At 43.1% G+C, this 16,487-nt stretch overlaps 1 long non-coding RNA gene across 1 annotated transcript in view; it reads right to left on the minus strand.

Moving 5' to 3' along the window:
• The window catches only part of LOC140678870 (uncharacterized), a 24,497-nt gene extending 14,698 nt beyond the window's left edge, over nucleotides 1-9,799 (minus strand). The window contains exon 1 of the long non-coding RNA XR_012050518.1: nucleotides 9,762-9,799. This is a non-coding gene — a long non-coding RNA (uncharacterized lncRNA). The remainder of the gene's footprint in view (nucleotides 1-9,761) is intronic.
• Between the last annotated feature and the right edge of the window lie 6,688 nt (nucleotides 9,800-16,487).

The raw sequence follows: 16,487 nt of genomic DNA on the forward strand, positions 1-16,487 counted from the left end.
AAATGGATGAAATACGCTTCCCAAAAGCTCAAACTGGGACTTTGTTAAAAGAGCCGTTCAAAAGACATGATTTGCAGGCGAACGTCACTTCTCTGCGACACATATAATCATGCCAAGCGCTGCCTGGATAGATACGGCCTTTTCAAAATTCAAATGTTATCTATTTCATGGATTTCAATTTCCCACAGCCCCCCTAAAAAAGGCGGCATGGCGAAGTCTGCCTTAAAGACGTACGCACTTGTCCCTCAACTTTGCATGGTGGGCGTATCCAGAAGCTAGATGGGAAAATATGAATAAGGGAAACGTGCACAACTTCAGGCGCATAAAAAAAACACCTAAGGTGAGAATAGGGCCCAGAATGAACATGACTTAAATCCCCCTAGAAGACAGCAGGAAGATGAATAGTAGAGCTCTGGCACTTTACTGCATTAGTTCTATCAAAACATAACGTTGATAAATTAGCCAATACTTTCCACATCGCCGTGAGCGGTCCTGTCAAAACCTTCTAGATACCCTTCATATTAGCTTTAATTCCCTCTGTGCGCTCATCAGTCTCTCTTCCTCCCGAGGCCGCCAGACGCACCCCCCGGAGATCAGATTTTGATTTTATCTGACAACAAAGTAACTCGGATAAGTCCAACCTCGCGGCACATTTCGCGAAGCAGCTGTGACTTCTCGCACATACTGAAGGAAAGAAAGGAAGAAGGGACAGTGGAATCTCGACAAGTAGAATACCTCACATCACAAATTCGTCACACATGACGTCAACAAGTGCTAAGTTAAGCAAACATCAAGATATTGTTTGTTTTGCTTTTGCTATAGCTGTTTCAAATTGGTAAAGACGGAGCACCACATGTAGTTTGAATACAAATCAATGTTTTGTCTGTCAGGGGAATCCGTTTCAGTACTCTGCCCTACCGGTAACAGTTAGAGAGGCCAACTCGGTAGAAGCATTTAAGTTCCATCTTAAAACTCATTTGTATACTCTAGCCTTTAAATAGACCCCCCTTTTAGACCAGTTGATCTGCCGTCTCTTTTCTGCTCTGCCCCCCTCTCCTGCGTAGAGAGGTTATTAGGTGACCACAGATGATTCGCTAGCTGTTCAAAGTCGGGACCCGGGATGGACCACTCATCTGTGCATCAGTTGGGGACATATCTGTGCTGCTGACTTATCTCCACTCAAGATGATCCCCTGCTGGCCCCACTATGGACTGGACTCTCACACTATGATCTAGATCCACTTGACGTCCATTGCACCGGACGGCCGGGGCGGGGGGTCCCCACATCTGCGGTCCCCCTCCAAGGTTTCTCATTGTATCCCATCGGATTGTGGTTTTTTTTGCTCTAATGTGGGATCTGAGCTGAGGATGTCGTTGTGGCTTGTGCAGCCCTTTGAGGCACTTGTGATTTAGGGCTATATAAATTAACTTTGATTGAAGTTGGCATCCCTCTAATTTTGGCTGACACACATCAACATAAGCTGTTGCTGAAATTATGCATTGGTTGCATAATAACTTGGGACTTTTGCCAGAAACGTAAGGAGAATGGTCGATGATGATGTTAACGTTCTTTTGTTGAACAGTCAGAGGTCGGTCGGGTCTTCTGGAAGATTTCACAATCATTTATAAAAACAGGTCACGGGTAAATGCAACAGCGTTGGTCTCACTACCACGAAAGTATTGTCGATTGCGTACCTAAGCGCCGCGAGCGGGTGCCTCTGTGATGGACCCGAGGGGTGGTATATTAAAATCTAATAAAATTTTGTTAAAAACCAATATAAATATTAAGAACCCAATGCAGTGAGAGCAACCGTCCCAAAGTAAGGAAAGATAATGATGCTGATTTACAATTTATTACAATATAGATTAAAACCGTCCAGTTGTCAATACTAAAAATACCAATTGGTAACCAATATTATGGTGAGGGTACAGCCGCGACAGGCGTAGTGGGTCAGCGTCCCAGCTCCACCCACTTCCACGGCGTCCTCCTGCACACAGAATTAAAACGGAGGCAGGCCACGGGGATAAAATCTTCTAAAACTACGGAGACGCTCTCCGGGCTGACGCCACACTTACACGCAAGGCAGGGTTCCCCCTGCCCCTGCTGTAGTTCCGCGTCAATTTTGGGTACGCCCACTCTCCTCGCCAGTCGCCGGTCACTCGCGGGACCTACGTGGCCGTACCCGTCCCGTCTTGCTCCGCCTCTTGGTCGCTCCCGGGAGTCACCGCAGGTCTCTGGGTCCCGATCGCTCCTGCCCACAGAACCACACAGCCAGTGTCCAACGCACGAGCCCGCAAGCCCACAGCCAAAGGCAGTTTGATCACCCCCACATATTCACAATCCAGTTTCCTCTGCTCCTGCATGTTGTGAGCTTCTTGGGGTTCACTCCGGTGGCTTGCGGGGTCTGCTGTATAGTCCTGGATTCCTTCCCAGCCTTCGGGCGTCCACCCGGACACTCTTGGCAAAGCCTGTCGCTTCTTCCTCCTTCCGTCGCGCTTCCCTCCGCCGCGCTTCCCCCCGTCGCGCTTCCCTCTTCGTCGATCCTGCCTGTTCTCTTTTAAATGGGTGCAGTCCTAATGCTCCACAGGTGCGTCTAACTTCAGGTGTCGTTTGATTGGGCACTTCGGTTGTTAGGGACAACAAGCTAAAAAGGGGCAACGTCTTAAAATGCCAGCAAAGTCCACAAGGAGTAAAAACATGCAATTAAAAAGACAATCAAATTCTAAAATGTAAAAACATGCAATTAAAAATACAATCAAATTCTAAAATGTAAAAACATGCAATTAAAAATACAATCAAATTCTAAAATGTAAAAACATGCAATTAAAAATACAATCAAATTCTAAAATGTAAAAACATGCAATTAAAAATACAATCAAATTCTAAAATGTAAAAACATGCAATTAAAAATACAATCAAATTCTAAAATGTAAAAACATGCAATTAAAATCCGCAGCAATAAAACACTAAGACATGCATGGCAATGAAACAAAAAAAATAAAATCCCCTACTTGTGTCCCATCACACCTCCACAAGCAAGCTTCTGCCAAAAGTGAGCCACGATGACAAATTCTTTACTCTATAGCTGTTATGATCTGTTGCCCGAATCATGTTTTGTTCTCTTAGTTTGACTACTTCGGGTTTGTGTTTTAGTTGCCATGACTGCAGATTAGTTTCACCTGCCTCTGATTAATGTTCGGGACGCTCACATGCTCCTGGGCACTAATCAGAGAGCTACCTGTTCCTGTTTTTGGCCACAATCAGTCTGGCTTCCTTGTTTGCACTACGCAACAGTGACGACGTCTTCTATTTCAATCAATCAATCAATCAAAGTTTATTTATATAGCCCTAAGTCACGAGTGTCTCAAAGGGCTGCACAAGCCACAAAGACATCCTCGGCTCAGATCCCACATCAGGGCAAAAAAAAACTCAACCCAATGGGATTACAATGAGAAACCTTGGAGGGGACCGCAGATGTGGGGACCTCCGCCCCATGGGCGACCGGTGCAATGGACGTCGAGTGGATCTAGATCATAGTGTGAGAGACCAGTCCATAGTGGGGCCAACAAGGGGTTTCGTCTTGGGTGGAGACAAATCAGCAGTGCAGCGACGTCCTCAACTGATGCACAGATGAGTGGTCCATCCCGGGTCCCGACTTTGAACAGCTTGAATGTGTCATCTGTGGTCACCTAATCTGTGCCCCCCCCCCCCCCCTCCTTCGTGGAGAGGGGGGCAGAGCAGAAAAGAGACGGCAGATCAACTGGTCTAAAAGGGGGTCTATTTAAAGGCTAGAGTATACAAATGAGTTTTAAGATGGGACTTAAATGCTTCTACTGAGGTAGCATCTCTAACTGTTACCGGGAGGGCATTCCATAGTACTGGAGCCCGAATAGAAAACGCTCTATAGCCCGCAGACTTTTTTTGGGCTCTGGGAATCACTAATAAGCCGGAGTTCTTTGAACGCAGATTTCTTGCCGGGACATATGGTACAATACAATCAGCAAGATAGGATGGTGCTAGACCGTTAAGTATTTTCTACGTAAGTAGTAAAACCTTGAAGTCGCATCTTAAGTGCACAGGAAGCCAGTGCAGGTGAGCCAGTATAGGCGTAACATGATCAAACTTTCTTGTTCTTGTCAAAAGTCTAGCAGCCGCATTTTGTACCAGCTGTAATCTTTTAATGCTAGACATAGGGAGGCCCGAAAATAATATGTTACAGTAATCGAGACAAGATGTGACGAACGCATGAATAATAATCTCAGCATCGCTGGTGGACAAAATGGAACGAATTCTAGCAATACTACGGAGATTTGCTTCCATGCAACCCGTTACGTTAAGTATTTTCTACGATCTTTGATCCCTGTTCCTGTGCTAAGCTTCGCCATAGCTCCCACGCTATCAGTTTTTGTATTTTTGCATGATTTCATGGACAATAAATCATTGTCTCACCTGCACCTCGCCTCCGGAGTTCCTGCTGCATCTCGGGAGAACGAGCCGCCCAGTCGTTACAATAGCAAAAGAGCCGATAAGGCTCAACCAATCCGTGGTCAATGAGTGTTCATGAGGGTGGTGGGCAGTCCGAGGAAAAAGAAGTGATGAAGAGGGAGATGTTTGTGGCATCCATTGGTAGGGGGGATTATTTCTCTTTAAAAAAAACTGCCATAGACTTGACTGAGTACTATACATGCAAATGAGACACAGAAGTGTATGAAAAAAAGATAACAAGTGGACACTCAAAACGAAAACTGCTACCAGTGAGTACCAAAAATGGAGTCAAAGGAATTGGCACCGTATCAATTTAAGTGTGAAATGTACCTATCTTTGGACCTTTGAATGCAAGTAGCAGTTGTCCCTCCCACACATCCTCTGCTGTTTTTATTCATTTTTACACAAAACAAAAATGCTTTTTGCCAATCACGCGATCGATAATAATGAAGTGTCGACATAAAACGACCGTATTATCCCCTTTGGCTTTAACATTTTATGTCTGCAAAAGTGGTATGTCTGTCAACAGCGGGCAATTTATGGTAATAAGAAAAACACCATGATTTTATTCCTTGGTCCACTTAGACTGGTTTTCCATAATAACATTTCCTCAGTTCTATCAAGTATGTATTGTCCATGTGTGGACAATTAGTTTTTTACGCATAACTCCCTATGAATCAGCGTCATATGCAGTTTTTTCACAGGTACACAATAACAGCCACATTATGCAAAACACAAAAGACCACTGTATTGTACGCTGGCTTTCAGAGGGATATGGTATGTTTCATATGTTGTGTATGTATCCTGTGTGAGCCGCGGTTAGAAGTGCAGTCAGTTTTTTCCAGGAAATGGACAGACAGCATGACAACATGAGGATGATATTTAGTTTATGACAGACTGCAGACGAGGAGCCAGCTCAAGCATAATTACGCCACAGAGAAAAACGGACAGATTAAGGTAAAAACAGCCACACAAAAAAACAATGTGGAGGACAACAGTCAATTTGTTACATCCATACACCAAAAAATGATATTACAAGCAGTTTTATGGATTTTTAGTCACATGTGTGATCAAGTGTTTTGTAACTTGCTCTCTACAATGTGCAAAATATCTCCTTATTGCACAAGTAATATGTCTGACGCTAGTTTGACTTTCATGAATAATTTATGAACAAGAGCGCCACTGGAAACAAAAGGACACAACAAACAATAACAATTTGAGGACAAACGTAACTCAAAATAGTGTTGACATCCAAGTTTTTTTTAAATTATTTTTAGTTAACATTTGGTTCGCATAAACAAAAAAAAAAATATTTTTGTTTTATGTCCAGTGATTTCCAATAATAGTGTCACTTTCATGAAATGTTACTTTTACTTGTTATGTTCATGTGTGAAATACGATTCCCCAAAACATTGAGGATAAATATCATAAGAAAATATTTTGAATGTGTTGCATTTTAATTAGCAAGCGCCCTCGTGATGATAACATTTTTCTGCTACTAGTTTTTGTTGCCGTACGATTCGCGAAAGTTATGTTTTGACAATGATTTTTAATGAACATTGCAGTCTAAAATGCAATTATGTTATATTAATTGACATGTTAGACAGGACAATGACTGCTTGAACAGTATTGGGGAACAAAATATCAACAAACGGAAAAAAAAAGTGCCACTTTGGAGAAAAAGATTGCATGTTTGGGTTTTTTATGTATCAAAATTACATGAGTATATAGCCCAATAAGTAGATCATTTTAATACAAAATAACTTTTTTTAAATGATCCAATCATTTATTCATTTCAATTTTGAAAGTATAATCTTCAATAATTATATTTAACCAATTTAAGAATTGTTAATGTCCATACTAATATATTTATACCATGATCTTTTTTTCCGTCATTAAGAGTGTTACTAAAACGGCCTTCTTTCATCTCCGTAATATCGCTAAAATTCGTTCTATTTTATCCACTAGCGACGCTGAGATCATTATTCATGCGTTCGTTACGTCTCGTCTCGACTACTGTAACGTATTATTTTCGGGTCTCCCTATGTCTAGCATTAAAAAATTACAGTTGGTACAAAATGTGGCTGCTAGACTTTTGACAAGAACAAGAAAGTTTGATCATATTACGCCTATACTGGCTCACCTGCACTGGCTTCCTGTGCACTTAAGAAGTGACTTTAAGGTTTTACTACTTACGTATAAAATACTACACGGTCTAGCTCCGTCCTATCTTGTCGATTGCATTGTACCATATGTCCCGGCAAGAAATCTGCGTTCAAAGAACTCCGGCTTATTAGTGATTCCCAGAGCCCAAAAAAAGTCTGCGGGCTATAGAGCGTTTTCTATTCGGGCTCCAGTACTATGGAATGCCCTCCCGGTAACAATTTGATGCTACCTCAGTAGAAGCATTTAAGTCCCATCTTAAAACTCATTTGTATACTCTAGCCTTTAAATAGCCCCCCTGTTAGACCAGTTGATCTGCCGTTTCTTTTCTTTTCTCCTCTGCTCCCCTTTTCCTTGAGGGGGGGGGGGCACAGGTCCGGTGGCCATGGATGAAGTGCTGGCTGTCCAGAGTCGGGACCCGGGGTGGACCGCTCGCCTGTGCATCGGCTGGGAACATCTCTGCGCTGCTGACCCGTCTCCGCTCGGGATGGTGTCCTGCTGGCCCCACTATGGACTGGACTCTCACAATATTATGTCAGACCCACTCGACATCCATTGCTTTCGGTCTCCCCTAGAGGGGGGGGGTTACCCACATATGCGGTCCTCTCCAAGGTTTCTCATAGTCATTCACATCGACGTCCCACTGGGGTGAGTTTTTCCTTGCCCGTATGTGGGCTTTGTACCGAGGATGTCGTTGTGGCTTGTGCAGCCCTTTGAGACACTTGTGATTTAGGGCTATATAAATAAAGATTGATTGATTGATTGATTGATTTAATTATAACTTAATGTCATTTTAAGTTATCTATTGGCATTTTGGTAATTTAATTGCATTATTTAATTATTTACTTTTTTCATCCTGGGAGATTATAACTTTTTTTCTGAATATTTAGATTTTTGGGGGTTTTTTTGGGATTAAAATATAAAATACCGTTTACGGCAAAAACGTATTCTCATAATATTCAAACTAAATAATGTTTTCCAAAAAATAAATAAATAAATGTAATTATGAATTTATAATAAGTATTATATCATGTTGGGGAAATGTGACTTGAAATTGACTGAATATTTTTTATTTTACCATATTTATTATATGATGGAAAATGGAATTAATCCAAATATGTTTTTGTACCAAAATGACATTGAATACAAAAACCAAATAAATATTTTAAATTAATAACAAAACAATTGTTTAAATGTGATTTTTTTTTTAAGTTAATTCCATGATCCTAAATACTTATATGCATGTATGGGACTTATTTTCTTTGGTATTTCAAACAATGACAAAATAAAATACTGTGGAGGGACTTTAGCCACGGACAAGAATGCCATAGTGTGTTGATGACGTGCTTGTTTGTTTTCTCGCTGTCAAGTTTGCGGTTACACAGCTAAAATGTGTCAATATTCACATTATAACGATGATATTCAAAGCTCTTTCTTTGGCCAAAATTACCATATTTTTTAGGATATAAGTCACTACTTTTTTCCCACGCATTGAATCCTGCGGCTTATAAAACGGTGCAGCTAATTGATGGATTTTTGTCTGCTAACGGCCATAATGTTTTGTATTCAACAAATGGTTTTCAACACCGACAGAGACACTGAAAAGGTGTGTCATTGATTGTGTCATGGCGCCATGTTTTGGACGAGTTCGCTCATTGCAGGTGCTGCGGGTTGAAAATGTACTTCCTTTTTCGTGTCTACTATTTGTCCATAGCGTTTCTACTCGTATGGATCCTTCATTCATCACTCCAAGCCACGTTTTTAAGTTTTACGATATATCCAAAACAATTCATACTTACTAAACCGTCCAATATGTGATGTCTGTAGGAGTGTTGTCATGCATATTTGTACGAGCTAGGTAATAGAATAGAATAGAATGGACTCTATTGTCATTATATTTGCATATAATGAGATTAAGGACTCCAATTTAAGGTGTGGTAGTAGGAACAAATATGGGATAAAAATAAATTACACAAGAAGTCCATCCATCCATTTCCTACCGCTTGTCCCTTTTGGGGTCGCGGGGGGTGCTGGAGCCTACCTCAGCTGCTTTCGGGCAATAAAGATAAAACTAATAATTGACATAAATAGACTACTATCCAATAAAAGTAATAAGCAATCCTGTACAATATACAAAATAATATACAAAATACTGTACAATATACAGAACAAGACAAGTAAACAAATGTAATAAAGCTAGTGTTGTTAGCATTAGCGATTATGCTAACACATTTACTAGTGTCTGTGTTAGTATTATTAACTCACAACGACTTTCTTCTGTATTGTTTCAGTCTTGTAAAGTTACCAAAACCTGCTCAGTGGCCTCGTGGTTAGAGTGTCCGCCCTGAGACTGGAAGGTTGTGAGTTCAAACCCCGGCCGAGTCATACCAAAGACTATTAAAATGGGACCCATTGCCTCCCTGCTTGGCACTCAGCATCAAGGATTGGAATTGGGGGTTAAATCACCAAATGACTCCCGAGCGCCGCCACCGCTGCTGCTCACTGCTCCCCTCACCTCCCAGGGGGGTGAACATGGCCTGGGTCAAATGCAGAGGATAATTTCATCACACCTAGTGTGTGTGTGACTATCAGTGGTACTTTGTGTAGTTATTGAGTCTGTTTGGCTGATTGGAGAGCAAGCTAGTGTGTCCATGACGACGACTTCTGTTTTGTTTGATCAGCCATTTTACTGCCGTATTACAGGCACCATTTGGAACAATTAATGTATGTAAATAAACATTTACAAAATATTTTATACTGTTACATATACCTGCGGCTTATGGTCCCGTGCGGCTAACACCGTTTTTGTGAAAATATTTTTTTGACCGGGGCACTCTGTAGCCCAAAAAGTACGGGATATGATTTATATTGTATATTGTTTATGTTGCTCAACCCTAATGTAAACAATCAAATACTCTTAAGTAGGCCAATTTACATCAAATAAATACTAAAACACTGTCAGTATACTTTTAAATATACCACTAATACACTCGCATTAGTGTGAACAAAGAACTTTAAGCTGTTTTTTGGGGTAAAATATGACCAAAAAGCTGCCTCTTGTGTGTAAACATGCAGCTAATGCTAACTTTCATAGCCAAAGTGTTCAATCTTACCTTTCATCAATTTGCGGCCGGAAGGAGCTTCAACATCTGGCCTGGACCTCCATTTTCTTCAGGATGTTAACTTTCACTCACTTTCTGGCGCATATTTGGCAATAAAACCGGACAAAACTGTGTGAATTGTTGCCGTTAATTTTGATTGATGATAAGTGTTCCCTGCTCACTGCTGCTCACTACCGCCGCATGTGGCATCAAGTGGTACTACAGGCACGGAAGATTCAATGGTGTGTTTGTGGGCCCTGTTAAAAACGGAAAAGTCAGCACTTTAAATGTTTTATTTTTACCTTCCATCCATCCATTTTCTACCGCTTATTCCCTTTGGGGTCGCGGGGGGCGCTGGAGCCTATCTCAGCTACAATCGGGCGGAAGGCGGGGTACACCCTGGACAAGTCGCCACCTCATCACAGGGCCAACACAGATAGACAGACAACATTCACACTCACATCCACACACTAGGGACAATTTAGTGTTGCCAATCAACATATCCCCAGGTGCATGTCTATGGAGGTGGGAGGAAGCCAGAGTACTCGGAGGGAACCCACGCAGTCACGGGGAGAACATGCAAACTCCACACAGAAAGATCCCGAGCCCGGGATTGAACCCAAGACTACTCAGGACCTTCGTATTGTGAGGCAGATGCACTAACCCCTCTGCCACCGTGAAGCCCTTATTTTTATCTGTTATTATTAAATCAACATAAAAAACACAAGATACACTTACAGTTAGTGCACCAACCCAAAAGCCCTCCCTCCACCCCTTCTGTCCACCCCCACTCATTCTCACTCATTCATAACTGTCTTTATATTATTTTAGTTTCTTGTTTGTTCAAAAAACTTTTTTTTTTTTGTTTTTGTTTGTTTTTAATAAAGGGTTAGGGTTAGGGTTAGGGTTAGGGTTAGGGTTAGGGCTCGGGTTAGCGTAGGGGTTAGGGTTATCTTCACCAGACCAGGTTGTCAATGAAATAAGATTGTTTAAAGCAGGGGTGCTCATTACGTCGATCGCGAGCTACCGGTCGATCTCGGAGGGTGTGTCAGTCGATCACCAGCCAGGCATTAAAAAAATAGTCCTAAAAATGAGCGATTATAAAGCTTCACGATGACGTCACTTTCGTCACTTGATTGACATTCACGGCACCCGAGGGTCTTCTGAGATGACGCTGGCTGCTGCCAGCTCATTAAAATTACCGACTGGAAGGTGAGAAACACTTTATTTCAACAGACTCTGGCGCCGTACCTGTCGTCAAAACTCCAAAGATCGACTGCACAGTTGTGCTAACAAAATATAAGAGTCTCAGAAAGCTGGCGTGCACAAGCTAGCAAGCTACGGAGTTTGCCGACAATGTATTTCTTGTAAAGTGTATACAAAGGAGTACAGAAGCTGGACAAATAAGATGCCAAAAACCAACCACTTTCATGTGGTATTGGACAGAAAGGAGGACTTTTTTCCTCCTCCATTCGAAAATGCGGACCTTATCAGCACCACTGTCTGATTCCAGTCAATGCAAGTCATCAGAATCAGGTAATACACCAACTTATATTCTTGTCTTCATGAAAGAAAGGAATCTATATGTGTTAAACATGCTTGTATTATCTTTAAACACCTTTAACTTGTTAACAATATTAACTATATGTGTTAAACATGCTTGTATTATCTTTAAACACCTGTAAGTTGTTAACAATATTAACTATATGTATTAAACATTCTTGTATTATCATTAAACACCTTTAATTTATTAACAATATTAACTATGTGTTAAACAGGCTTGTATTATCATTAAACACCTTTAGCTTGTTAGCAATATTAACTATATGTATTAAACATACTTGTATTATCATTAAATACCTTTAATTTGTTAACAATATTAACTATATGTGTTAAACATGCTTGCATTATCATTAAACACCTTTAACTTGTTAACAATATTAACTATATGTATTAAACATACTTGTGTTATCATTAAACACCTTTAATTTTTTAACAATATTAACTATATGTGTTAAACATGCTTGCATTATCATTAAACACCTTTAACTTGTTAACAAAAACATATATTTCATAAATAAGTAAATATAAATTATATATATGAATGAGGTAGATCCCCACGACTTGATCAATTGAAAAGTAGCTCGCCTGCAGAAAAAGTGTGAGCACCCCTGGTTTAAAGGAATCTTAAAAGCAGGTCCAGTCCAGTTTATGTCCAGTTCGGGCTCAGCAACACACACCTTCATTTGTGTACACTCCAATTAGGGAACACAACAACAGATTGCATATAATCTATAAACAAAATTACATTTTCAAAAAAAGCATTTGAGAACTTCCCATCTATTTTTATGTTTTTTGGCATCATTATCGGTTTCAACCATACAACTTTCTAAAGTTAAAAAATGATGAATAAATGTTTTAAAGAAAGTAATACTAAGTGAATATCTATTTTTGGCCTTAAAAATAAACCTTTTCCCGAGTACTATAATTAAATTGACTAAATCATGACTGTCAATGAACTCTCTAAAGTAACAGAAACCACATCAAGCTTCATAAACAAACACAATCCTTAAACACATTTTTTTCAACTTCCACCCAAAACAAAGACAAAATATGACAACATGCTTTAAATGCTTCCTTTGAATGATTTCATTTTATATCTAATTTGTCATCTGAGATGTAATATAAAGATTGTTTGGAGGTGTCATGAAGTCATGAAGGATTTACAGGCTAATTTATTTCAATTACGTATTCTTGTGAGCGCTCTTTCTCAAACTTGCACCAGACATTTATGACATTTCACGTTTCCTCCCAACAATAACACGGTTGCACTGCAAAGTGCACATGGTTGTCATTTAGCGCACGTTCGTTTGCCTCCCCGAAGTCAAAAGTGCATCCTGGGAGCGGCGATAAGACGTTTCCACATATAGGCGAGTATCTGACGCTGCCATCGCCATTTGGCGTCTGTTACTCTCGATGACCATCGACTACGGCTCTGGAGACGGGAAACAAAGTCTTTTGTGGGTGAATAAGAAAGGAATGAAGGGTAAAAATCACCCGCATGTAAAATGTCTCTTAAAAAGGACCCTAATCTAGATTTAAAACACTACATTTGGTGTACTTTTTAGTGTAAATGTAGCTTTTATAACCCATTTTTTTGACTCTGTTTGCAAGACAGTCGTTTCTGGAGGCGTTCCCAGATTGCAAATGAAAATGTACACTGTTTAAATTGATATCTTGAAGTCGTCGCCGCCAATGTTTTTACAGACACTGTCGAAAAATACATGAACATTATGTAGATTCACCCGGTCACAACAATAGGTGCATCTACACACTCTCCGATCGAGTCGGACTCTGCATTAAAAAGCTGTTTTTATTAGATTAGATTTACAAGATTAGATGAAAATAATACAAAATCCAAAACGAGTGAAGTTGGCACAGTGTGTAATTTGTAAATAAAACAGAATACAAAGACTTGCAAATCTTTTTCAACTTATATTCAATTGAATAGACTGCAAAGACACGATACTTAATGTTCGAACTGACAAACATATTTTTTTTGCAAATAATCATTAATTTTGAATTTAATGGCAGCAACACTGTCAGGCTTGTCCCTGACAGTTTGATCAAGTTTTAGTTTTTCCTCTGTCATTTCCTGTCAACGCTCTTATTTTGGTTCTGTTTCCTGTTTCTCCCTGAGTGCTGTGTCCTTCAGCTGTGGCTGATTGGCACCTGGCCACACCTGGTGTCAATCAGCCAGCTGCTATTTATACCTGCCCTACCCTCCAGGCACTGCTGGATCATTGTCGTTCCTACCTGTCGTGTCGTTGTTCTTAATACTTGTCGTTGTAGCTCTGTCTACTTTTGGTTTCACTCTGCTCATGTCCTAGTTCCTTCGTGTCACAGTAAGTGTTTTTGGTTTCTTGTCCACAGTTAGCCTCTGTGCTATTTTAGTTCATAGCCAAGTTTGTTCTCCGCCTTGTGCGCGCCTTTTGTTACCCTTTCGTTTGTTGTTTTGTCTTAGTGTTTTATTAAATCATGTTTTCTCGTACAATGCCTTTCGCCTTCTCTGCATCTTGGGGTTCGGCACCTACAAACTCTGACATAATGATCCAGCCAAATTCGAATCTCGCAGAGATGTCCATGGCGGAGAGGCTTAACAAAGTTTTGGACTTAATGGCTAATCTGAAGAAAAGTTCGGCCGCTTTTCAAGCCCTCTCCCTCCCACCCCTGTCGTCTGTGGTCCTATCTGGGGACGTCTGGGATCCGTCCCTTGTGGGAGGGGCTATGAGTAGCAGTGCAGCTGGGGAGGCACAGCTACTTCTCGCCCCAGTGGGTCTGCAAGAGACGGCGCCATCATCTCCGGTGGGTCTGCAACCTACGGCGCCACCATGCACTCCGGTGGGCCGGCAGACGCCACCATGCACTCCGGTGGGCCGGCAGACGCCACCATGCAGTCCGGTGGGCCGGCAGACGCCACCATGCAGTCCGGTGGGCCGGCAGACGCCACCATGCAGTCCGGTGGGCCGGCAGACGCCACCATGCAGTCCGGTGGGCCGGCAGACGCCACCATGCAGTCCGGTGGGCCGGCAGACGCCACCATGCAGTCCGGTGGGCCGGCAGACGCCACCATGCAGTCCGGTGGGCCGGCAGACGCCACCATGCAGTCCGGTGGGCCGGCAGACGCCACCATGCACTCCGGTGGGCCGGCAGACGCCACCATGCACTCCGGTGGGCCGGCAGACGCCACCATGCACTCCGGTGGGCCGGCAGACGCCACCATGCACTCCGGTGGTCCGGCAGACGCCACCATGCAGTCCGGTGGTCCGGCAGACGCCACCATGCAGTCCGGTGGTCCGGCAGACGCCACCATGCAGTCCGGTGGGTCTACAACCAACGGCGCCACCATCCTCCTCTCCGGTGGGCCAGCAGCAGACGGCGCCACCATCCTCCTCTCCGGTGGGCCAGCAGCAGACGGCGCCACCATCCTCCTCTCCGGTGGGCCAGCAGCAGACGGCGCCACCATCCTCTTCTCCGGTGGGCCAGCAGCAGACGGCGCCACCATCCTCTTCTCCGGTGGGCCAGCAGCAGAGGGCGCCACCATCCTCTTCTCCGGTGGGCCAGCAGCAGAGGGCGCCACCATCCTCCTCTCCGGTGAGCCAACAGACGCCGCCACCATGCACTCCGGTGGGCCAGCAGAGGGCGCCACCGCCATCTTCTCCGGTGGGCCAGCAGAGGGCGCCACCGCCATATTCTCCGGTGGGCCAGCAGAGGGCGCCACCATCTTCTCCGGTGGGCCAGCAGAGGGCGCCACCATCGTCTCCGGTGGGTCCTCCCATGCCGGCGGTCGAGCCGCCTCGCCAATTGCGGCGGCGTTCAACTCGCCGTCGCCACCTAACTCTTCCCCGCTGGTTGCGGGGACACTTGGCCTGGTGGCCCACCTCCTTGTCCTCCCTCCACCCTCCCGTGACTTTGGACTGTTTTTTGGGGGGGGTTCCTAGAACGTCTGGTATCCGTTATAGGAAGGGGGGCTACTGTCCGGCTTGTCCCTGACAGTTTGATCAAGTTTTAGTTTTTCCTCTGTCATTTCCTGTCAACGCTCTTATTTTGGTTCTGTTTCCTGTTTCTCCCTGAGTGCTGTGTCCTTCAGCTGTGGCTGATTGGCACCTGGCCACACCTGGTGTCAATCAGCCAGCTGCTATTTATACCTGCCCTACCCTCCAGTCACTGCTGGATCATTGTCGTTCCTACCTGTCGTGTCGTTGTTCTTAATACTTGTCGTTGTAGCTCTGTCTACTTTTGGTTTCACTCTGCTCATGTCCTAGTTCCTTCGTGTCACAGTAAGTGTTTTTGGTTTCTTGTCCACAGTTAGCCTCTGTGCTATTTTAGTTCATAGCCAAGTTTGTTCTCCGCCTTGTGCGCACCTTTTGTTACCCTTTCGTTTGTTGTTTTGCCTTAGTGTTTTATTAAATCATGTTTTCTCGTACAATGCCTTCCGCCTTCTCTGCATCTTGGGGTTCGGCACCTACAAACTCTGACAAACACATTGCAAAAAAGTTGGCACTGGGACATTTTTACCACTGTGTTACATGGCCTTTCCTTTTAACAACACTCAGTAAACGTTTGGGAACTGAGGAGACACATTTTTTAAGCTTCTCAGGTGGAATTCTTTCCCATTCTTGCTTGATGTACAGCTTAAGTTGTTCAACAGTCCGGAGTCTTCGTTGTGGTATTTTAGGCTTCATAATGCACCACACATTTTCAATGGGAGACAGGTCTGGACTACTGGGAGGCCAGTCTAGTACCCGCACTCTTTTACTATGAAGCCATGCTGTTGTAACACGTGGCACGCTTGGCATTGTCTTGCTGAAATAAGCAGGGGCGTCCATGGTAACGTTGCTTGGATGGCAACATATGTTGCTCCAAAACCTGTATGTACCTTTCAGCATTAATGGTGCCTTCACAGATGTGTGTAAGTTACCCATGTCTTGGGCACTAATACACCTCCATACCATCACAGATGCTGGCTTTTCAACTTTGCGCCTATAATAGTGCGGATGGTTCTTTTCCTCTTTGGTCCGGAGGACACGACGTCCACAGTTTCCAAAAACAATTAGAAACGTGGACTCGTCAGACCGCAGAACACTTTTCCACTTTGCAGCAGTCCATCTTAGACGAGTTCGGGCCCAGCGAAGCCGGAGGCGTTTCTGGGTGTTGTTGATAAATGGCTTTGGCTTT

Source organism: Nerophis lumbriciformis, linkage group LG06 (assembly GCF_033978685.3).
Source record: "Nerophis lumbriciformis linkage group LG06, RoL_Nlum_v2.1, whole genome shotgun sequence".
Lineage (NCBI taxonomy): Eukaryota > Metazoa > Chordata > Actinopteri > Syngnathiformes > Syngnathidae > Nerophis > Nerophis lumbriciformis.